The following is a 26,044-nucleotide window of genomic DNA, read 5'->3' on the forward strand; positions in this document are numbered from 1 at the left end:
GATCTCCAACTCCATCTTGGACAGGCAAGGGTTGTCTAGAGCTCCACCTGACCCACAAGTAGCCTAGGAGTAAGATGCCATTTTAGTGGTTGGCCTTTTTACCACTCGACCTTCGGCCCGTGAATCGAGTGTAGTGCCCTCTCGAGGTGATCCACAGTGTGATCTTGGAGATGATCCACCCGTGTAAAATATCCTTCCTTAATTAATCCATTTCGGAATCAAGCACAATCAAGGCAATCAATCTAATAACATCTTCCATCAAAACATTCCTTTATTTCCATGGCTACTTGTCGGACCCTTGCCATTCTTTTACCATCAAACACGATCACTTGGAATATTTATCCAAATCACAATGCAACAATCAATTGATTGTAAAAAGCATTTAGGGTATTGTTCAATCAACCAACAAAATTAATTGTATTTTTTTTCAAGCAATACAAGAATAGACGTGATAATAAATCCATCACATATTCGCCCCCCTCCCCTTGGGATCAAAGAGCGATTCTATGCAAATTTTACTTAATACTTGTATACACAATTCTTAATGTCATTCTTTTTACAATTATGCTATTCATAACCCCTGACCGATGCTCTATCAACGAATAAGCCATATACAACTAAGTGCAATTAACTTCCCTTAATATATATACTTTGCAAACTCCATCTTTCAAACATGTGAGAAGAGACCTATCCCTTCCCATGACCTATTCTCGTCCATCATAGTATGGAGCCTAATGTATCTCATGCGAGAATCAAAACAAGCATCTATCAATTTGAAAATACATTACTTACAACCAGTACCGCAATTGGATTGATAGTGATGCCTTTGCTCGAAGCTTGCTGGTTGTAGGATTGTCATCGGCACGTTCTTCACCTGGAGGCCATCATCTGCAAGTAGACTCAAGAGATTAAGAAGGCGGACTAGATTTGAGACGGGAAAGCATAAGAGAATATGGCTAAATTGAGAATCAACATAGAGGGAATTGAGCTAACTCTCTCCCTTGCAGCCTCTCGGGGTGGCTATTCTCTCTCTCTCTCTCTCTCTCTCTCTCTCTCTCTCTCTCTCTCTCTCTCTCTCTCTCTCTCTCTCTCTCTCTCTCGGAGTGGTATCCTTCTCTCTACCTCTCTCTCGTCATCTCTTGGGGTCTCCTTATCCTCTCTTGTGCCTCCCCATGCCTCATATTTATAATGAATTAGAGAGGAGGGGATGAGGTTGAGGCTGAGAACAAGAGTTCTTGGTGGAGGGACTCTTGGAAAACTCAGTGATCTGATGCTTAACTGATAAATTTGATGGTTGCATTGGCTCCAAAAGGGGGCTAAAACTCCAAGACACTTGATTAAAAAGCTCTTAGTTCGCTCCTTCTTTTCTCTATTCCAAGTGATTTCTACTGCTTGTAGACTGCGATCGGGGCGTGTGGGATTTCGATAATTACTGTTTTTTTATTTTTTCTTTTTATAAAATCTCCAAAACTAAGACATCGCTTGTCTTTTCTTTTAAATGGCATCCAATTCTAGAAATCTCAATATCTTTTTAGGACAATATCTCAAATATCTAGAATATGCTAGTTTTACCCAAAAGCTAATATTTTTGGACCATCCAAACTATACACATTAATACTAGTGATTAATAAGGCTCGTAAGACTCATTCACGTTGTAACTTCCGTGAAGGGTAGCTACGGTCCTTGTCAATCTGAGAAAAATATCAAATTTATGACTCTTGAATTTTTTTAATATATTTTTAATTAAATAAAAAATATTAGCTATTAATGTTAGTTAGTTTTTACCTTGGTTAGTCTTTAGTTAGTAATCTTACTAACTTATTAACTAACTAACTAACTTTTGAACTAACTAACTAACTTTTATTGCATGGAATTATTATAGAACTAGTCACAAAGTGAGAGCATATCACTAAGGCTCTCATTAACAATGGGACCAATTATAATATCCTTACCCACAAGACATGGACCGCAATTAGTCAACCCAACCTTATGCCTACCAAAGTGAGAATCTACCCCTATGGAGGATCCCCATATTTGCTCCTAGGAAAATGCCAAATCTTGATAACCTTGGAGACAAAAATTGTGCCATCATGTTTTTCGTGCTTCCAATTTGAGATAATGTAGAAAGGGAAGTCCTACTTGGGAGAATGTTCAAGCGCATAACCAAATACAAAGTGGAAGATGAAGCACATCAAATAGTTTTGACCTTAGCAAGCATCAAGTTAATCACAACATTCCAAAAAGGTAACCTCACTAACCCCCAAGGGAAAGGCAAGAGACCTATCTCCAAGTCAAAAGGAAGCCCTATTGAGAATTGCTAAAGGCACAAGAGAAGAAGTGAGCGTTGCTAAGTAGGAATACTTTTGGTCTAAAAATAGAAGCTAAAGCTACTAAAAGCTATGGCATAACCTTGAAGCCTCCTAGGAAAAGACCGCCACACAATAGAAATGGAGATCTTGGGAATACCACCACAAATGTCAAATAGAGAGTCACCACAACACTACAATGGATCTCAAAAGCATTGCTAGTGCTCAAGGGTATTATGTGGAAAATTGACGGATCACATGGATGTTCGGTATCACTTCATTGGACAGGTCTTGGATGATGGTTTTGTCACACTAAGGTCAAAACCCAAGATAATCCTATAGATGTTCTCACTAAAAGGCTTGCAAAGGCTCAGCATGAGCATTGCATTCTATTAGTGGAACTTGGCTAGCTTAAAGGTACCACTTCGAGTCTTTAAGTGGGAGGTTGTTGGGTGTAAAGTCCCATTAATCTATGTGGGTATGCACTTACGAGTGTGAACACACCCTTATTTGTACCCTAACATATAAATACATTTTTACTCTTTGTGTACCGTAACACTTACTGGTACACTCATCTTGAGATTCCCTCACTCTTACTCTCAACTCTGCTCTTGCTCCATTCCTGTCTCGCACTCCATTGCACTCTGACACAACATGAAGCACTTAACTACAGCAATAAAAAAATAAACATAAGTTGAGATGCACACTTAATATTCTTGGACAATAGACACCTTGTTGGCCCCAAAACTGACGCCCCTTTCGGTATTTCTTTAACTTTACCAATTAATGGATTAGATACAAGCTAGGATTCCACAATCTCCTTGGCTGATCCAAAAGCCCCTTGCTGTAGATGTGATCTGTACACAAATTGGGCCAATTTCCCCCTGATGTTTTACCTAGGACTTGCTCTAATTAGACCCCAAATGGCCAAATGCTACCCAAAATTCACAATGGATGGGCCGACATCTGAATACCCTGACAATTCCACAAATTTCATGTGAAAAATTCAATGTACGATGCCTTGTACTATTGGCAAGGTCCCAAGGTGGCTGCTAAACCCTAATTTCTGTAAAATTTTAGGGTTTTTAACAGAATTCCGTCTGTTGTCCACCAAATCTAACTGAGATCTACTCCAAATGGATGAGATAAGTTGAGATCTTTTAAGAATGGGTTGGGACTATGATAGACAATACCAAAGAGAGAAAATTCAAAGATTCCTTACAAGAAATGGCTGAATTTTGCCTGCAACATGTCAAATCTGCCCCTATAGCTGCTACCTTAAGATGATGTCGCCTAATCCCCTAGGGCCTCTGATTGCTGTCTCCTGTAGGAGATGGCAGAAAACTCATCTAAATTCTAATATACAACACCCTCTCCTCTCTCTCTCTCTCTCTCTCTCTCTCTCTCTCTCTCTCTCATGATCGGTCATACTTTGGCCAAGATATATGGATCTATATTGGAGCATGAACTCAATGAGTGGGCTGAAATGCAAGGCAAGAGAGCACAAGGACATGCAAGTTTTAGATGAGGATATACCACGCTAGACCATATTCTCACACTTAGAGCCATTATTGAGGAGGGTCCGAGCCCAAGACAAGAGGATCTATCATTGCTTTGTAAACTTTTGCAAAGCTTTTGATACAGTGCCCCATACACGCATCATGCAAGATTGCAAGACATTGGAATACCAGAGGGTATATGATGGGGTGTCTATGCATTATATGAGGCAGTGACAGGTCATGTACGAGCACCTCAGGGGCTATCAAAGAGGATTGACAGTACCATAGGAGTGAAACAAGGATATCCACTTTCATCCACATTGTTTGGTCTATACATAGATGAAGTGTCTGATTACATAGACCAAGGAGGAGGAGCGGAAGCCAGCCTGGCAAGGCTGCTGATACAGATATTACTATATGCAGATGATATTGTTCTCATTTCACATTCACCAAAGGGATTGCAATGTCATCTAGATGCTTTGCACATATTTTGTAGAGATAAAGACCTCACAATGAACCTTGGGAAGACCAAAACCATGGTTTTCAATACTTCAACAACATGGGTAACTAGATTTATGTACCAGGTCACATTTGGGGGAGACATACTGGAGCATGTGAGGGAATATGTCTATTTGGGAGTCACCTTCTCTAGCCCACGTTTTTTGTTGAGAGGGGCATCAGAGGCACGTCTAGCACATGGATACACAGCATTAGGGGCACTTGAGAGTCAATGTGCTCACATATAGTTCTAGGAGCCTCGCATCAAACTCTGGTTATTTGACACCCTAGTCACACCTACATTACTATATGGAGCAAAGGTATGGCGTTGCAACTTGTACCACAGGCGTCTTAGCCCACTCACTGATCAGATTGGAGTAGAGAGGGATTATTATGATGGTTGGGATAGCACATAAAAGCCATTGATCATGATGATAGCATGCAAGATTAGGAGTAAGCCCTCCACCCCACATCCCATTGTCAGAGCAAAGCTAGAGGCAGCACCTATAGTTACAGAGGCACTCTTCATGCCAGTGACCTTTTGGTATAGACTATGGAAACTTCCATGCCATAGATACTCTAGATTAGCACTAACCTCATCTAGACAATTAGCAGTAGGAGGCGAGAAGAACTGTTGGTTTTCACAAATGGCTATTTGGATGAGTCTACATGGTTTGGATATTGATCATCTTCCAACTTTGGATTATACCCTTGACTGCCCTACACTTTCTCTCAGCCAATCAAAGTTGAACTACGTGATCAGAGATGATATCTTGAGGATTGAGACAGCAAGGACATGGATCCATCCACCACTTCCTCTAGAATCGAGGATGAAGTTCTACAGCAATCATTTCTTGTGTCTCTCTGATGATGGTTTCACTATTTGGCCAGCATATATAGACACCCATCTCTCCCATAGCGTAGGGTTGCTATCGGACAGATTTGCACCTCCTCACATAGGCTTCAAATGGAGATAGGCAGACAGACAAATACCCTAGCAGAGGATAGGACTTGCCAGCCTTGTGGTCAAGAGCCTGAGATAGAGGAGCACTACATATGCAAATGCACAATATACTATGGCATATGAGGACGGTACCACTACCTCTTTCGTGATGGATTTGGATCCCTTCGTCACATCATGGAGTACAAGGACCAAAGATGCCTAGGTCTTTTCCTCCTAGAGCTTGAGAGGCACCGAACTGCACTACTGTGAGACAGGACGCCAACTCACCCAGAGGGACAAACATAGAGAACAATGACATACTTCTTCTACAGAGCCGGCCCTACTAACACTACCAGCCTAGCTGAGATAGAGCCGCCTCGCCAGGCACCTTACAGGCCACACTGTGGAGTCACATTGGATAGAGCCATTTCCCTTCATCGAGCACAACAACCCCATCTACTAGGACCACGTCCAAGGAGGCCACACGACAATTGGATTAGAGCCATTATCATGAGACACCAAAGACTCACCACCAGGCATATCAGCGAAGCAGCTAGGGATAGCATCATAGCTAAGATCATGTGCAGACCTTGAGATCAGCTACAACCCATAATATCCACCAGACTTAATACACACACACACACACACGTGTGTGTGCGTGTGTGTGTGTGTGTGTGTGTGTGTGTGTGTGTGTGTGTGTGTGTGTCTCACTCGAAAACTCTTTGAATGGTTGAAACCAAGCCCAGCTTGCATAGGTATATTTGCCAAGTGACAGCCTTCTAAACCTAATTTTCAGCATTATCTAATCATTAAATAAATTTTCGAATTTAAATCATTCAAAAAATTGATTTCAACCCTTCTAACCCTTACCAAAATTAGATGTGCCCATCCATAATTAAATTGGCTAGGCCATTTGCAACCTGGAATGGTCACCAACCTCTATTGACCCTTAGACTTGCATTAATTAATTAATGAATGCTAGTCCCTAATGTCACCACTGACATTTATTGGCCAAACAACTGTCCTAGGATCAAAACTAACACCAACTGACCACCAAAGCCCAGCTAGCATAACTTATCACAACTTTTGTCTTTGACACCCACTGTATCCTTAGGGTCCTTGGCCTGATGGTTGTCTTCGTACGACGTACGATACTATTCCCTATCAAAGCATTTCTCATTCTCAAATCTCACCTCCAACCCCCTCTATCCCGCACCCTATCAAAGCATTTGCCATATTCATCTCCCATCCCCTCTCTCTCACTCTTGCTCTTTCAACTTTGCCCCAACCCTCGGGCCTCTCGAGTCTCCCTCCCTTTCATCTTTCAAGACTTAAGTTTCAAGAGTCAAGACTCAAGCATCTCACTCTTCCTCTCTCTCTATCTCACTCTCCCTCGGGCCTCTTTATCTGTCATCGGCACCATGACTTGTGAGAAGCACAAGGCCTTCAATTTGCATGCAATCCATGTGGAGAGGGATACAAAGAAGTCCAACTCCCACCATTGGACATCCAAGTATTGCAGGAAGCACTATACAAGTGGTGCAACTTGTCTTCTCCAACATCTTTCCAAGATGGGGAGGCAAGTTGCTCCATACAAGGAGATCCCTCAAAACATCACAGAGGAGATTCTTGCCAAGATGAGATGGGGATCCACAAGAGGAGAAGGAAGTGGCTTATTGCCACCAACTCCTATGCCTACTAACGAGGAAGCATTGAATGTGGGTGTATCTTCAACCAATGTGGAAGAGGCCTCTACCATTGGTGGTGGGGGCTCCATATCCGCATATGGGTCTGATAAAAGACAAAAAGTGGAGGCACATGCCATGCAAGAGAGACAATCCTCTCTCTCTCAAGCTTCCGGTCATGTGCATGGATTAGTTGCCTTTCTTAGAGAAAGGAAACGACTTATGGATATTGAAATTTCACGCACGATGATTTGATTTCAATCTTGCATTTGATGTCCTAAATCAAGAGCAATGGAAGATATTGGGAATAAAGGCCTTCTGCCTTTGAATGTGCTCGGGTGTGAATGCACCCTTAGCACTTGTACTTACACATATATATCTATCTAAAAACCTAAAGGTACACACTCGTCATTATACCTAAAAACATACTCACTCTCTACTTTGCTTGCTCTTGCCATCTCTCTATCTCTCACTACGCGTAGGATAGTCTGTGTCTCGATCGTCGTGGTCAATCGATCCCTACAAACTGGTATCAGAGCCAATGGCTCACTCAAGCTGTTGAGGGGTAGATCAACAGGTGTAGCAATCTTGTGGATTGTTGAGAGGTGCAGGCGACATGCAAAGTCTTGTGTAACAGTCTTGTGGACTATTGAGAAGTAGGCGACACGTGGCGAGGAGACGAACAGATAGTCGAGCTGTGTAATAGGTGATGGGCGATAGTTGCCAGTCGAACACAACAGGCAGTAGCAGGCATGACGGGGTGCAACTGGTCGGGGGTCCAATGTGGACCACGGCAACTGCAAGTGTAATGCGATGGGTGATAGTTGCACAGCGACAGTAGGGTAACGCAACGGGCGACAGGTCATCCTGTCACACAAACGGGGCAGAAGGTCAACGGACCCCCTATCACGTTCCTAATTTTTTATTTTTTATTTTTAAGAAACATTCAAATTCTACCCCTTTCTTGACGAGGTTTCGCGCACGTAAGCACAAAGTCTCAAATCTGTGCAAAATTGGCCCAAAAATTTCGGGCTTTTCTTGAATTTGGGGATCTCAACACAGAATTGGACAATCTGACTCAGAAATTGCAAAGTCGGTGCACATTTGCCCGAGAATTTTGGGGCTTTTCACATTTTAGTGAAATTCTCTCAATTTCACTTAAATTAATGCACACTGGACTTGGAAAATTTGGGGATTTGTTCAGATTTGTGCAAGCAATATGCAACAGTGATATCTCTCTCAGAAATTGCAGGAATTTGTGACATTTTGTCCCCGACATTTGGGGCTTTGAATGTACATGCGCAAATTGGGTTGAAATTAACCCAATTTCTCGACATTGAGGCACATTGGACCCCGTGCAATTTGGGGCTTTTGCAGTTTGGGCAAAATTTGTGCAGCATTTGGTCATATTATGTACATGCAAGTTGAATTCCACGCAATTTGAACATCAACACTTAGTAAAATTTGGGAGTTTTGCTAAAATTGCTTTATTTTGGCAAAATTAGACTGTCCTATGCATGATAGAGGAATGCAGATGTGTGTTTGACGCTTTGAGCACAAAATTTTAGGCTTTTGACCATTCGTGTTAAATTTTATGCCCGAGGGTACATGTACAACAGAAATTGCAGCTGAAATTTTGGGATTTGTCATGTAATGTGATGCACATGTCCTTGGAATTGCTGTAATCAGTTGGATAATGCTGTAGCACATGGTTTAGTGCTTCTAAAAATTTAATTACAGATCTAAAATCTATACTTCTGTGTGGTCATTTATTGCTGATTGGTACTTGTTTGTACCTTGGTCACTTGGGTGACAGTTTGGGCCTACATTTGTTGATTTTTTTGTCACATTTGGGCTAAAAATCATGGCTGGCAGCAATGACAGCAGTAATCTGATGCACATAAAGAAGCTTGAAGGTGCACATAATTTTGCAGTGTGGCAAAAACAATGCTACAATATCCTGTTACAAAGGAAGTAGGCAAAGTCGATCAAAACCAAAGGGGCAAAGCATGCAGACATGGATTAGGATGATTGGGATGAGTTGAATGAGCTTGCATGCTCAACCATAGAGCTATCAATTTCTGATGCCTTGCTCTTCAAGATTGAAGGTTTGGATTCTACATATGCTATATGGACTAGACTGGAAGACCTGTATGCATAGAAGAGTGCTACAAGCAAAGTGTATTGGCTGAAAAAGCTTATGGATTTGCGTATGAAAGAAGGTACAGAATATCTACTCACTTGAGTGAGTTTAACTCCATTTTCAGCCAGCTAGTTGCCTTGAAGTTCATGGTTGATGAGGAATTTAAGGCTACTTTCTTGCTTTGCACTCTACTAGAGAGTTGGGATACATTCAGAATTGTTATGAGCAATTCTAATGTGATCCTTTTGTATGCTGATGTAGAGAGTGCTCTACTTATGGAAGAGATGAATCGGCATAACAATGCATCCAGTAAGTCTTCCAGTGCTTTGCATACTAGGGGCAGATCACAACAAAAGGGCAAATATGATGGCAAGGGATGCAGTAAATCACGTGGCAAAGATGTTGAAGCCATCATTGTGGCAAGAAGGGTCACTTTAAACGTGACTGCTACAAATGCAAGAAAGAGAAAGGAAAAGGCAAGAAGACAAATGATAGCAAGGAAGAAGAAGAAAGACAATCAGCCTAAAAAGAGCAATGTAAAAATTGGAGAGATGAATGTAGTCACTCATGACAGTGACAGTGGGAGTGGCGTACTCTTTGTCTCTTCATACTTTCATGCACATGCTTTACTTACAGATACAGATGATGGCATGCATACCTAGATTCTTGATTCAGGTGCTTCCTTTCATGTCACCCCTCATCCTGAGTGGTTTTCTGCCTATACAGGAGGTCGTCGTGGTGTTGTCCATCTTGGGGACAACTATGCATGTGAGATTGCAGGTATTGGCAATGTGCAATTACAATTTCAGCATGGCTCTGTCTTTACACTTCAATATGTATGGCATGTACCTTAGCTCAAGAAGAGCTTGATTAGCACAGGGCAGCTAGATAATGATGGTTTTCATACCACCTTTGGTGATGGAAAATGGAAGATCTGTAAGTGATCTAGGGTTATTGCCAGAGGTTGCAAGAGTGCTACTCTGTATCCACTTCATGTATCTAGTGTGCATGACTATGTTGTTACCGTGACCGAGTATCCAAGCGTTTCTTTGTGGCATGGCCAGTTGGGACACATGAGTCAAAAGGAATGAAAGTGCTTTCTCGTTTGGCTTACTTGCCTTGTCTTCATTATGCTGATTTTGAGCATTGTGATCATTGCATTTATGGCAAACATGCACAAACGTCACATAAAAAGTCTCTTTCTTTGAAATATTCTCCCCTAGAGTTAGTACATTCAAATGTATGTCAAATGCTAGGATTATCTTTAGGGGAAAATAAATATATTTTCACCGTAGGTTTTCACCCTGGTCATAACACCATAGACCATTTGGATACTTTACATGTTCTTATGGATGAGAATCGGCTTGAGGGAGCAACCTTATATTGTTGTTTTGTGGATTTTAAGAAGGCTTTTGACACCATACCAAGGGTTGGCTTATGGCAACGAATGCAAGAATTAGGGGTCCCAAATTATCTATGCATGGGAATTTACAGAATATATCAATGAGTGGTGTTCCACTTCAGAGGTCGCAATGGGCTATCACAAGTATTTGAGAGTAATATGGGAGTCAAACAAGGTTGCCCGCTCTCCCCTACATTATTTGGTAAATTATGCATTGATAAGCTAGAGCAAATACTTCTCACAGCTATGAATGAAGAGGAAGCCAAAAGCCCACATATTGGTATGTTTTTCATCTTACTCCTACTTTATGTAGATAGATGATGTTGTCTTCTTTACATATACTAGGGAACGTATGTAGTAATTCATGGGGATTCTTGAACGGTTTTGTCAAGATAGTGGTTTGACAGTGAATGTATGAAAAAAAAAGCTAATGGTTATGTAGATCAAGCAATCAAAGACCCCACCAAAAGTACATTATGCGGGACAACACCATATTGGGGAATATGGAAAATTTCCATAAGTTTGGGACACGTGGTCAAATATTTGAATTTGTTATAGCTTGAATACTATAAGTCCAAATCGAGTGCTCTATAGCTCAATAGATTCCATTTTTCAAGTGCTTTCCAATGATAGGTCACATTATATGGTTTTGAGAAACTTATGGGCATGTTATTTGGGTACCATCTTTTTAGTATTCAAAAAATGGGAATTGGAAGATTCCCAAATTCACTAATATTTTGTTGGACAATCTATAAAGGTAGTATCTACTTTCAAATAATTGGGGATTGAGATACTTGTAGACCACAAATGGCATACATATGTGGAGCGACGATTAGCGGCAGGAAAAAGCAAGTATTATCACTTTGAAAACGACTGTAGTCGTATAGATACTAAATGATGAAAAATACGCTATATGATTTTTGATTCATATGTTCTATAGACGGTATTATGTGGAGTGGAAGTGTGGGGGGGAGCATCTCCTCATCTACATGGAATGACATTGAGAAGTTACAAAAAGCTTTTATTCGTAGACATTTGGGTATCAAAAGCACCACACCATATGTACTTATGCTTTTGGAAACTAGTCGTCGGCCAATTGAGATACATGATATGATTTGAGTACTGAGATATACCACCCGAGTATGTCAATTGGATGACAACAGGCTCCTCAAATAGGTATGGGGTGCTAGCACACGCTTACAAAAAATGTGGAAAAGTAAAGTGATCTAAACAGGATGGGTGTTGGATATGCGAAATGGTTTGAAGGGTGGGGAGTGGATAGATATCTAGATATGGCATCCAAAGATATATGCATGGACACATTTCAATCAAACCTCTTACGAGTGTATCAAGAAAAACATCAAAGTAAGGGAGAAAATGGCAAACTTGCTTATTACAGTATGCATATCTATACTTCGTGTTGGGAATCCTACATGCAGGTAGAGGCACACACACAGCCATACATAGCCAACCCACTCTCAATGGTATCTAGAAAGACTATTGCACGACTTTGAACTCGATCACACACTTTATTGATCAAGAGAAGTGCATGGAGTGGACAGGCAAGAGAGACAAGGTTATGTAAGTTGTATGGACTATAGAGTGTAAAATCAGAGGAGATGTGGGAGCTTTCACTCAACCACCAAGACCCACGGATCGCTTATTATTTCAAGTATTCCAAGCCGAGCACTAATGGATACCTCTCACATAACCGACGTGCCATCCATATCTACGGGTGTAGTGAGCTTACCTCTGTGCTGTTCGAGTTACCTCCTCTCCTGCACACTCCGGTAGCTCCACGATCCAAGTGCAAGCTTCAAGCAAGCTCCATCCTCCCGCTCCAAGCTCCAAGCCCCATTGCAGCGAGCAAGACAAGAGAAGAGAAGAGAAGATAAGAAGAGAGGAGAATATGGAGAGCTTCTCCTCCTCAGTCCCACACCCTCACACACTCACTCCCTCACACTCTCACACTCCCTCTCTCAAGCACAAGCTCAAGCAAGCAAGAAGAAGAAGAAGAAGAAGAAGAGGAGAGCTACTTTTGGCCACACACAAGAATGAGCTTCCCATTCACTTTTCAACTTTATATACATGTCCTATTTTTCATGGGCGGTCATCCCCCTTTTTTACATAGCCGGCCATTAGCCTAGGCCCATTTTCTCATTTCCCACAGTTCTAATCTATCCTATCCCCAACTAATGCATACAATTTGCACAGGAGTGAGCCTGGCGCTCTCTTACAAGGTTTTGGAAGTGTTTTCGCACTTAATGGTGCTCTTTTTATTCTTTTACTCTCCTTGGGCGACTCTAAGACTTCTTGAGGATTGTGCCCGTGCATTTAATTTTTTCCGGGGTCTAGTTGCCAGTTAAGGCGCATTTTCCTTCTTTTCTTTTTTTTCCATTTCCCACTCCTCTGTGCTGCGGTAAACATTACCCCCCTCCTAGCCAAGTGCCAGTCCCATGGCACTGTGGTGGGAAGTAGTGGGATAGATGATGCTATTCCTAGGTGGAATTGGTGGATAGATGACACTGATGCTTGTGAATGAGAGGTGATGGAGTTTGATGACGATGACCAGGAGAGATTTCGGTGTGCTTTAGGCTCCATGAAGATACTCGGCATCTTTCACACTGTTATGGCGCCCCTTATGTAGCCAGTGGTCTTTTGAGTATCCGAAATGCTTGAAGCAATAAGCAATCCCTTAAGAGGATGGTATTGGAAGGATCTATTCTGGAAAAACCCCCCGAACGCTGTTTGCCTTGAAAAGCTGTGGCCTTGGTTGAAAATCCTTGTCTTTGAGTAGAGGGTCTTCAATTTTGAGTTGAAGGTCTTCAGGCTTGTGGAATCAATAAGCGATCCGTAGATCTTGAGGCGTTGGGCATGGATCATTGGATGATGAGGCTCCAAGATCTATGCCAATGGCAGATCCATCACTGGGTTTTCCTTCTGCTTGATTTGGTTCAGTCATGGTAGCCATCAGTAGGCGGATCATTAGCAACATGAAATCTGTTGAGCCATTTAAACCTTCGCAGTGAAGCTCCTGAAGTTGCAGTAATGGAGTCATGTACGACTCATGGAAAAATTCCTTGTCATTGGAGGATGTAGTAGATGATCTTCTTCAGCCAAGCAGCCAGTTCTTGAAACACGAACATAACCTGCAAGAAAAGTTATGCACTTCCTAGGGGGTGTGTCTGTCTCACTGTGTAGTGCATGGTGCCCGTGCCAGTGGAACTGAGAGATGGGTCTAACCTTGGGCAAACCCTTGGTAATGTCCCACACTTGAGGACCCAGTTCATGCAGCATTGGAGGTGCGGTGTAAAACTTAGGGTGACAGGGTTGAAAGTCTTGCCCTTGATGTGCCCTAAGTGTGAAGTGGGGGAGGGGCTAGAGAGGACTCTAAATGCAGTGAGTGTGGTGCACAATAATAGTGAAGGAAGACTGCAAGCACATGTGAAGTGTCCTCCCTGTCAACATGTTTAGTAGTGAATTCGTCTTTTGGATTTTTTGTTTTTGTTGTTGTTTTTTTTTTTTTGAGAATGGGAGAGAGTACATTTGGCAAGGTATATGGCACCGATTTAGTCACGGGGCGGTCTTCGCAGGCATTGTGATAAGAATGCACAACTTTGTAGGTACTCTTTAATACTGACTTTAGATCTCAGAGGAGTGGTGGACAAGAAGGGGTGATTACACCTTGCAAAGCGGGTGTCACTCATATTTTCTAAGAGCTCTAGACAAAAGGCAGGGAGGAGAGTAGCGCGCATCATCAACCTAGTCATGGCTCTACTATCTATTCCTAGATTAATATCAAAAAAGAGTGGGGGGAGATGGGCTTCCTCTACTGCAGGTTTCTGGAGTAGCAGAAATTTGATAAGTCGGAGGTAATTACAAGTGGTCAAAAATGTTGGATCAGGGCAGGAAGAAAAGTCTACAAGAAAACGATTTATGGAGGGAAGTATGTCTTCTACCCTAAACACTAAGCACTCCTCAGGGCTCCTAGCATTTACATTATATATTTTTGGAAAGTCAAAATCCCCATGTAAATCTCTATCATAGTCCACTCCATGCCTATGGGGGTAGGGCATGTATATGGGATCATTACGCTCTTCGGGGAGTGAACTACAAAATGCGGTCCATGCATCATAATTGGTGTCCCAAATCCTCCTTCGCCATTTCGACTGTGTCTCATAGCCTTGGACGGTTTTGGAAACCAAATTGACCTTGTCTTCCCAGAACTCTTGTGGCTCTTGTCGCCACCTAGTCATTATTATGCTCCTTTCTTCCATCCATCTCTTCGCAAGTTTGTTAGCCAGATATTTGATCTTGGCTACGATGCCTAGAGGCAGGGCCCGATCCAGAGAGTGTGGGAAAGCAAATGAAAGCTCGAACGACCTCTTATGTAACTCTTGCTGACGCCAGATGACCAAATCCTGGGGCCAGTCTACAAGATGTGTATCATTCCTCAGTGGCATGGGCTCCTCAGGGAGTTGTCGTGGAAGTGTGCATGCTTGGCGTTGGGCCTTCTCAGCTAACTCTTGTCTCCTTCTCCTTGCTGCAACTATGTGTTCAGGTAGATCGGCATCTGCAGGTTCCTCCTGTGGGATATCGAGTTGAGGTGGACTCGGCATCCTTTGCGGCTCTTCATCATCATCTTGCTCGAAATCCAAACCCTCTTCAATATTTCGCTCAACCACAGGGGGAATGACTGGTGATGGTGGTGGTGGCTGCTCCTGCTCCTGAAAACCTAACTCCTTGAGCTCAGCAGTGGAAAGGCCCGTACAACGTAGGTAGTAGAATTGTTGCTCTTTGGTGATTCCTGTACTTGTTGGAAGCTCCCACTCTTGAAGACTGTATCTTAGAGCTCAGGTGGTTAGCTCCAACTTTCTTTTCACATTTTCCACTGGATCATTGCCCTTAGCTCTTGCGTCACGTGGAGCACCGTGTTGAGGAAGGCCTGCCGCTGGGTCTTAGTGGTTATTTCTGGAGCCTCAACCCTAGCTTCGACAAGCATTCTTTCACATTCTGCCACTGCCAGGCGTTCGGTTAAGTCCCTTACCCTGTCAAAGTTTTTCCTTTCCCACTCCATGGCTCTCTTCTCCATCCTTTTCCTTTGTTCCTCTAGTTGGCTTGCCAGGGTGGTTACTACCTGTTGCCGCTCATTTGATAAAAACCATAACTGGTTTCTTTCTCTTAATTTCTGAGCTAGCTGTTTTTCAGCAATCCCTCTAGCTTAATCGACAATGCTGAGCCTTTGGTGCACCTTGGCCAGGATTTCTGATTTTTCCTACACCAGCTGCTCTTGGCTTTGGATTTCAGCTCGAGGAATAGCCTTTTTTGATTGAAAGCCATGGCCGTGAGGGCTTCTACATCTTCCTGGGAGGTCTCCAGCGCATCTTGCAATCTTTGCACTTCATCCTGTAGCCGTTTTGCTTCAGCTGCTGAGACTCCTGGCCCTTCACTCTTCAGGAATTCGATTTCGCTTATTAACCTGTTCTGTTCTTCTAGCTCCCGCCACGACTGGGGCTCCGTGGCATGTTCTTGTGGAACAGTGGCTTCGCCTTCCTGAACCCCCTAGTAGAGCATTTCCACTTGGGCGACCCTTTGCTGTAGATCACTGTATTGATGCATCATTAGCTTTAGGTTCCTTTGTTCCGCCACTAGGCTCTGCTCCTCGTCCTCCAGTCTTTGTCTAAGGTGGCTTTCATTGTTTTGGGCTTCCTTCATTTTTTCTGCTAGCTGGTCCTATAGGGCCTTTATTTCTCTCCGTATGTCGGCTTCCTACCTTGAGACTTCTAGCCTGAGGGCCGCTGACGTCTCCTTTTCTTTCTCTAGCTCTAGCAAGGCCACCTTTTTCTCTTCTTTTGCCTTGTCTAGTTGTGTCAATAGCTCGGCCACATATGCGTCATAGTCAGTGTCGGCAAGCATGGGAGTATGGGGCGTGGTGGTTGATGCCTCCAGCCTTTGTCGTTTAGGGTCTTGCCATGACTCTGCATCTGTGGTGGTGGGCCTTTTTAATCTAGTTTCATGCACTGTTTCGGCCACCTTGCTCACTAGCATCTGCACCATGGTCATTAGCTGTGCCATGTCGAGGGGAGGTGTGGGTTGTGCGGTGGTTGTAGTTGTAGTTTCAGCCGTTGTTGGCACAAAGGAGGAAGGAAGTGGATGTAGGAGGGACTTGCCCTTGCCTACGACCACTGGAGCTGCTTCCACACTTGCACTGGCTTAGGCTTTATGGTGGGGGATCACGGGTTCGAGTTCTCCGCCCCCATGGGTCTCTTCCACAGATCTTCATGTAGCTTCCGCCAATTCGGCCAGTTCCTTCAGTTGCTGCTCTTCGGCTTCTTCTCCCGCCCTTCTTTTCCTGTCCTCTTCTGCCTTCTTTGACTCCTCTCTTATCCTTGCAAGCTCCTCCTTCTCTTTCCTCCTCCTTTCCTCTCAGCTCTTCGAGACTCTCTTTGAGCCCTTTTGATGTCAGCCCGTTCTTCCTTAATTTCTCTTTCTTCTCCTTCTGTCTCCTGTCACTCTTGTTTTGTTCTTCGGGTTTGCTCGCTTGTGTAGCCGGCACCTCCTGCTCTCCCTTGTCACTTATTATTCTTTCACTTGATTCCCCTCCTTCATGGTGAGGTGGGCTTTGATGCGCAGTTTCCTCATCCATGATGCCCTCATCCTTTATTGCTTCGTGTATGATGGCTGTCAGGATACCCCTGTATCTGATTGTTGCTGCCTTTGACGCAGGTTTCTTCCTTGCGGAGTGCGCGGTTGAGGCAGGGGATTCTCCTCCTGCTGGTGCTTCTGCCGGGGTGAGGAGGGAAGTTGAACTTTGAATGGTTTTCTGTACGAACCCATTCCAGTATATCTCTTCAGGGACTCCTACTGCTATGCTTTCCAATAGCGGGATCCCGATCCTGTTCATGAATGCATTGTACCGTTGGCCCGAGAAGAGGGTATGGATCATCTTCGTTTGTAATTTCACTGCTGGGTCGGGGATGTCAGCCAAGCTGATTCCATCCACGGTGTGCACTGCTTCTTTCTTTACCCCCAGCATGGCGTAAACATCTCGTCTCGGCAGTCTCTCTTTCTTGGGCATGAGCCCCAGGGCCTTTTCTATGATTGTTGCATTGAGGGGCACTTCGATTCTTCTTTCCTGCTCCCCTGTCCTTACTGTGACAGTGCCACAGTTCCTGCTCTTCTCGAAGTTCCTCAGGAAATCCACACACATGCTTTAATCCATGGCCTGCCCCACCTTTTCCACATACTTGTGGAGGTGGCATCTATCCACCAAGTCTTTGATCGCGGGTTCCTCCAGGATGGCCTTGCCTAGATTCAGTGTTTGCTTGAAAGTGAACTGACTGAATCCTCGCGTCTCGATGCTAATGCCGAATTTGGTCATCTCTTCTTCAGAGAATGGGAGTTTGCCCCCTTTGTCTTGTCCTACCATGGTGGTGACCTGTCAACACACCAGGCCAACATTAATGCCTAACAATCGACTTATTTCTAATCAAAACTCAGTTTGAGCGAAAAATATATGTGCCCAAAATGGGTATACTTGCTTAGAGGCTTGACCATTGCTATTGTTTTCCTTTGCAGTATTCTTCCATAAAAACTTACTTTATTATAACAATCTGCTAGCTAGATAGCATAACTTTCATTTTTGCTCTGCTCTTGCTCACATTGCTCCCCCTTCCGTCGGGGATCTTTCAAGGAATCCTTCCTAGGATTAGCACAGGGAGGACGAGGTAAGCATTGTTTCGCGTGGGTTGACTTACCTGGCCAATAACCAATCACATAGAAGCTTGGATTGTATTCAAGTTGGGCATGACAATCAAGAGTAGATGGTTGGATGGAGACTTGGGAAATGTAGGTCAAGACATCATGGAAGAGATCTCCAGTATTGAGGCGATTGGCCACATGTAATTCCTCTGCGGTGAGGAATTGGTCAATATAGGGGTGGGCGAGCACATGGTCATCCAAATGCTGATTACAGGTGATGGCCAAGACCCTAAACGAGATAGGTGCCACATAAGTGGGGTCATATTCAATGGTTTTAACTGCCCTGCGTTGCTCAGCATTGGTCATTATCCGACAACCTTTTTTCTCCCATTGGATCCTTAGCGTAAACCACTGATGCAAGAATGTGGAAGGCGAGCTTGCCATCAGCGTGAGCTCTTGCAACTCCTGTTCAGGAGCAGAATGAGGAGGCTTACAATACGAAGTGATAAGTCTTCTGAGGGCAGCTTGATCCTTTGATATTTCGTCGTTTGCTATCAGTTCGGCAGCAATTTTGGGGAGTTTAGTGGTCATAAGTTCATATTCCTCCCAAGTGCATGGTAATGCACAAACATCCGAAGCAAGCATTTTGTCAAGAAGACCTAGGTCTAGCCTCTCATAACTTCTAGCAAATGTAGTGAAACTTTCGTCCAACATTTTAATGCAGGTTATTAAGTCATTCCCAGAAGTTGCGGCAAGGTCCTTAGCCAAGGAGAGGAAAGGTCATATCGCGTATGAAGGTTCAAGACCTGCTGGTGGGGGTGGTGCAACTGGACTGGATAGTAGTGACTCCCTCATCGCTGTCACGGGTTGGGCCTCGCACTCTGAAGCACTTTGAGGTGCTGTAGGAAGCTCCGGGGGCATGGGGGTTGTATAGGTTCTGAGTGAGCAGTCATAGTGGTTCTTAAGCTCTCTATATTAGGTAGGTTTAAGGCCTGTGGCATTTGCTTTGGTCGATAAATGAGTTGAGACTTGGTAGCCACAACTAGCCATGGCTTGCTTACTATGTTCTGGGCGCCACTTGTGCAAGCCTCCCTCATTAGGGTGAGATTGCTTGTAGACGAGCTTCTTAGCTGGCCATTTTTAGGCACCCAAATCCAGGGATTGCCCTCGTAGGATCCTTGTGCCCGCAAGAGATCTTTGGGAATCCAGCGTGGCGTGGTTGTGTGTCTACGGTGATAGCGCCTAGGCTGCCTCTTAGGTTGGAACGGTAGATAATTTTGACGTTTAGGATCATACTTGGGTGGTCTACCCGGATGTGGTTTTTGCCGTTTTGGCACCCATAGAAACATGTACTCTTTGGCCTTGTGAACACTCTTGGTGGGTTTGGGCCTGGGGTCGAGAGCCTCGCACAAGGCCGTAGTTTCCTTTTGTTCATACTCGGGCTGAAGCGTGGTCGTAGGACAAAGACACAGTAGTAGGAGAGAAATTTCAGATTTCGTGCAGCAGAAAGGTACCCAACAGCATTCATCAAGCTAATTCCAGCCTTTTGTGCCCTTCCTTCACCCTACATGGCCCTATCATGAGCTATCACAGGAATGTGAAATTTTGAGATCCTTTAATCTTTCCAATAACCTTTGATTGAGTTATTATCAAATGTGCAAGGTCGTTTAGCACATGTGATGCACATGTCAATAATTTCATGATAACAAGCCAAGGACCCCAAGGATGCAATAGGTGTCAAAGGAAAAAGTTAGGATAAGTTATACGGACTGAGTCTTGGTGGTTAGTTGGTATGAGATTTAACCCTAGGACAAATGTTTGGCCAATAAGTGTCAGTGGTGACACTGGGAACTAGCATTAATTAGTTAATTTATGCCAATCTAAGGGTCAACAAAGATTAGGAACCACTCCAGGTTGCAAATGGCCTAGCCAATATAATTATGGATGGGCACATTTAATTTTGGGCCAAGTCAAAATGACTTAAATTAATTTTCAAAATTATTTAATTCTAAAAATTAATTTAATAGCAAGATAATGCTAAAAAGTAGGTTTAGAAGGTTGCTACTTAGAAAAAACACCTGTGCAAGACTAAAAAAAAAGTTTTTGGGGACTGGAGAGACTCTCAATTCATTCATCCTACAAGAGAGAGGAAGGAGATGCTGCTGCTCTGATCTGCAGTCATTGAAGGACCATCTCAGATACCTAGGGGTAGGAGAAGACCTTCCCAAGAGATAGTGACAGCAATTTGAGGCTCCTTAGTATTGAGCTAAATCAAGCATTACTTTGTTGATTGGCCTTTTAAACAACCCCAAAACACACTAAAAAAAGCTCTTTTAGAGTAAAATCCTAAAACGGGAAATGGTTCGAGAGAGTTCAGTGGAAACCCTAAAATGTGGAGCGATTTGAGAGAGTTTAGTAGAAACCCTAATTGTTGGGCCGCCCTTCCATATCTATAAATAGACAGGCTGCCCCCATTAAGCCTCATTCCATCTGTGCAGGTTTCTCACTCCACATACAGATTTCAGCCATCAGCCTCCTCCCACATGGCTATCCAGCCCTCGAGACTACTACCACTCCATGTGTGTTTGCTCCTGCTGCTGGTGCCTTCATCCATGCTAACGTCAGCTATTGGCCACATCATCATCTGCTGCAATCTATTCATCCAGTCATCATCAGCCACAACAGACATTGTTTCAACCTAGTGTTTATAGCAGAATGTGCATAGTTTCCAGCCCCTGATCGGTGGTACACTGCTATGTTTACCAGTTTCCAGCCTCCAAACTACTGCATTTTGGTGACCAGCCTACTACCACTCACTATTTAGCACTCCTACACTTCAATTGGTGGTCACAAACTTGGGATCCGTCTCTGGTGGACGTCACACTCCGACATTGCTCTGCCCTTGAGCACACTATACTCTTACATTCATTTACAGCATTCATTCACTTCAAAGTTGTGTTCTCTCTCTCCCTTCTTCTGTTTGTGTTTGAGTTTCTGTGTTTGAGTTTTTGAGTTTTGTGTTTAGGGTTTAAGTTTTGAGTTTTGGGTTTAGGGTTTGAGTTTTTCCCTCTGTGTTTGTGTTTGTCTGTCTCTTTGTGTTTTTGTCATGGTCGTACACTCTCTGTGTCCTCAGTGCAAACCCTAGCAGTTTTCTTCACATGGTATTAGAGTCGGTGCTCTTGTAAAGGATATCCTACGGATATTCTAGAGAGCTAGTCTATCACAACAAGTATGGTGATGTTTACACCCCTCCTACCAGTTTTGCTACCACATCCGGACCGATTGGTGAGGCTGGCCACCTCTCCGATCATGGAGGACATACGGCATTCGGAATGTCTGGAGATCCATCTTCATCATCTCAACCAAGTCAAATGTTAGATTTGTACAATTCTTTTGTGTTGCATGAATCAAAACCCTCGCATGTTTCTTCTTTTGAGGTACAGGATCCAGATGGCTTTGCATATGTGAACTTCAATAAAGGGGACTGACAAAGAAAACGAAATTCAAGTACATCTACAGCTTCTGTTTCATTTGAGCATATCAGACACACTTCTCACTTTTCTCCCATCCCACCCTCTTCTATATCACACCTTGATCACCTCTCATCATCTTTCCAAAACCTTGGATTACACTCCACATCTGCATCACACACCCTAGGGATTGGATCTTCCATCTCCACTCCTAGCACCTTTTCCTTCTCCACCCCATTCTCTACCTCTTTGCACCATGGTACTTCATTAGGCATAATGCCACTGTTTAACATGGTGCCTCTCACTTTTCAGCAAATGAGCACATCCATAACTCCTAGGTCGACTGTAATGGGTATCCCCCTCACTATCCCCAGCTTCACATCTCCCATGACCACTCATATGGAAGGGTTTCCATCCTCAGTTTATGGTGCATGTTCACACTCTCCTTGGGTTATACCTATGCAAGGATTCCCATCTTCTATTTCTCGTGTTCTCGTTCCACCTCCTTGGGTTCCTCATGTGGCTACCATGCCCATGCCTAGTCAACCCATCCCTCCCTATGGATCCACCTTGCACCCTACCCACATGCCTAGTGGGCACTCTGGGACCCATTCCCAAGTGTACTCCACTCCCCCATCCTAGCCACACTACACTTTTTCACACTATCCATCTTCGAGCACTATCACTCCTGTTGCAACGGCCAAGAATGCCTTCACATATAAGACACATTTTAACGGGTCAAATTTCACCACACTTGGTCTAATTTCATGCAATAAGTACTTGAGTCTCAGGGTCTTTGGGATCTCATCATTAGTCTAGAGCCTATGCCGGACCCTCGACTAGATCACCTTGATTACATCCATCAATGGAGAGCTCGCAATGCCACAGCCATTGTTGAGTTGATGCAGGGATTGCTTCCTGAGTTTCACTCTCTCTTGTAGCACTTCCCACTTGCGTCAGAGTGTTGGAGTCACCTTCTTGACCATTATGCATCTCATGATCGTACTCGGTGCATCAATCTTGATTTTGAGCTTCAAGAGTTCTCTATTAAGGAAGGGGATGATCTGAAAGTCAAGCCGGTTGAATATAGGCAGTTACTTGCCGAGTTCGCCACTAGTGGCTCTCCAAATTCAGATGATGATCACATTACATTCTTCTTGAATAAGTTGCCCAAAAAATACTTTAATTTCATTCAACACATCATATCCCAACCTCGATTGCCAACCTTCTATGAGTTTGAGTGCCAATTCTTGCGTTACGCCATGCTGCATAATCAAGTCCACAAGAGATCCTTATCACAACCTTATTCAGAGCAGAGGGGGTTGGTTGCCTCTTCTTCAGGAGGGAAAACCACCAGTGGCAAGAACTTGCAAGATGTGAAGGCAAGCCAATCAAAGGGTGACTCCTCTTCCTCAGATGGAACAAAAGAATCTAGACCTATCTGGCAACACATCCCTAAGAAAAACCAGTTTTGCACACATTGCCAAAGAGCAAGCCATGTGGACGAGGAGTGTCGCTCCAAGGCCCAAGGTCTTCCACCTAAAAAGCCTCTGCAGACGGTTGCGACTACACAGTCCAGTGGGGCTATGCCTTCTGCTCCTGCTTCATCTGCTCCTTCAGCACCCGCCGTTGCTACTGGACATGTGGCTCGAGTATAGCCTCAGCAGCCCATCTCTTTCACTTCCCCTGAGGGACTGGCTGATTGGTCTGCAGATTCCGATCTCGTTGCACTTCATGCATCTATTCTCACCTTCCTCCCCACCTCGTCAAGCGTTCCCTTGGTAGAGCCCTGCTACTGGACGTACTCTTAGAGTTGGGCCCATAGGATTCATTGTCCTTAGCTTTTCCATTCTTTTGACTTCCGTTGCATTTACTCACACACATACACATTCATTTCATTTATTTTTGAGTTAGATTTTCTTTCTATTATGTTTTTCTTTGGAGCATCTCACCACTAGCCTCTATGTTTGCAAATTCTCATCTCTTTTGCAGGGTTTTGTCTTTTATTGTAGGGCTACCTTGTAGATTGCTTTGGTCCTACTTGGGCTAGAGATGTAGGGATGCGCAATGTTCCTTTCATGGTTTCATCATCCTAGGAGTGCTTGCTCTTCTTCTAGCATGGCAGTTTTCCCTCCCGAGGCAGATCATGCAGCATCTCTCTCGATGCTATCATGGTGGTGACTTCTACCTTACTCTTCTAGCATGGTGCTTCATCCACTTCCTCTTCTTTCATTCCTTATGGTTCTCGGCACCATCCAAAGACCCACATCAGGCACCTCTTCCTTCTTTGGCATCTACATCGAGGTTGAGAGGGGGTTCCTACCCTTCTTGATATTCTATAGGCTTCAGCACCTTGTCTTCAACATCAGCTTCTCCCCCTTGTTGTACCTTACCCTTTGCATTGCATGATTTCCTCATCTTTGTATTAGCGAACTTGGGCAAGTGAACAATTTCCCCATGAGGGACACTATCCAAGTGGCACTTGCTGCATGAGCATTCTTCAGTATGTAGCATACTTTGCATCTCATTATGTAGAGCACCACTTGAGCAGATCCTAAGTTGTTTCCCCCGATGGAAGATGTCACCATACTACCATCCTCCTTCATCACCAGGATACCTCATCATCTATTTTTCTTCATCATCAACACCTTGAGTGGATGGGTTCACTTGTTTTGTTTTATGATATGTTGGGTATACCCTCCCTTCTCTCGTCTTCTGCGTCACTATTACTCAATCGGCCACATCCCGTAAAATTTACCTCACTTATTATTTTATTTTATTTTTTAAAAAGTTCCATGTAGTTCTATTTGCCTTTGTAGGGCTTGGTAGGCCACTGGGAAACCGACGTGCACCCTTTGTTCGATGCCCTATCCTCTCTGGGGTGACTACTTGGATTCCCTTGGTAAAATACCCATCGCCTCTATAGTCTTGGTAGGCCACTAGTCAGCTGACATGCACCCTTTGCTTGATTCCCTAGCTACTTTGGGATAAGACGCCTTGGAGTAAATAAAAATCATAACGGTTAGCCTAACCTTTAAGCTCAGTTTTGGGCCTGAGAGGAGGTGTTGAGCTAAAACATGCATCACTTGCTGATTAGCCTCTTAAACAACCTCAAAACATACTAAAAAATGCTCTTTTAGAGTAAAATCCTAAAACAAGGAGTGCTTTGAGAGAGTTCAGTGGAAACCCTAAAATGAAAACAAGTTCGAGAGAGTTTAGTGAAAACCCTAATTTTTTGGGTGCCTTTCCACATCTATAAATAGACAAGTTGCTCCCATTCAGCCTCATTCCATCTGTGTAGGTTTCTCACTCCATGTGCAGATTTCAACCATCAGCCTCCTCCCACGTGGTTGTCCAACCCTCGAGATTGTTGCCACCCCATGCGTGTTTTCTTCTACTACTAGCGCCTTCATCCATGCTGATGTCAACTACTAGCGACATCATGATCAGCTGCGATCTGATCATCTAGTCATTGCAAGCCACATCAAACATTGTTGCAGCTTGCTGTTTACAGCAAACTGTGCACAGTTTCCAGCCCCTAATCAGTGGTACACTGCTGCATTTACCAGTTTTCAGCCTCCAAACTGTTGCGTTTTGGTAACCAGGCTACTGCCATTCACTATTTAGCACTCCTACACTCCGACTAGTGGTCACAGACTTGGGATCCGTCTCCAGTGGATGTCACACTCTTACATTGCTCTGCCCTTGAGCACATTGTACACTCTTACATTCATTTACAACATTCATTCACTTCAGAGTTGTGTTCTCTCTCTCCCTTCTTTTGTTTGTGTTTGAGTTTTTGAGTTTTGTGTTTAGGGTTCAAGTTTTGCCCTCTGTCTGTCTATGTGTCTGTCTCTTTGTGTTTCTATTGTGGTTGTATACTCTATGTGTCCCCAGTGCAAACCCTAGCATTTTTCTTCACACTAAGCAGCTGGGAACATCATTAAATGATGTCTGGTACAGGCAGCATTCAGATTCTAGGCTTTTCTTGTGTGAAAGTCACAAATTTCTCTCTCTTCTGGCATTCCCTCACCTTCTCCAACTTGTTCAGTAATTCACAGTTTTTCTCAACCATTTGGATTAGACCTTAGTCAAATTTGGTGGACAACAGAGAGATCTTTGCTATAATCCCTAAATTTCTACAGAAATTAAGATTTGACAACCACCTCAGCACCCGGTGCCAACATGAGAAGGCATCATACACTAAATTCAATACAGCTTATGTTCAATCATTCTCAGCTTTTCTCAACCATTTGGATCATAGCTCAGCCAAATTTGGTAGACAGCAAAGAGATATCTACTGTATGACAACCACCTTGGGACTCGTGCCAATAGGAGAAGGCATCATACACTAAATTTAGCACCTGTCAAGGCATGCACACAACTATGGGATAGCC

Source organism: Lygodium microphyllum, chromosome 13 (assembly GCF_053477565.2).
Source record: "Lygodium microphyllum isolate KBCC chromosome 13, Lygodium_microphyllum_v1.1.10, whole genome shotgun sequence".
In the NCBI taxonomy this organism is placed as follows: Eukaryota; Viridiplantae; Streptophyta; class Polypodiopsida; order Schizaeales; family Lygodiaceae; genus Lygodium; species Lygodium microphyllum.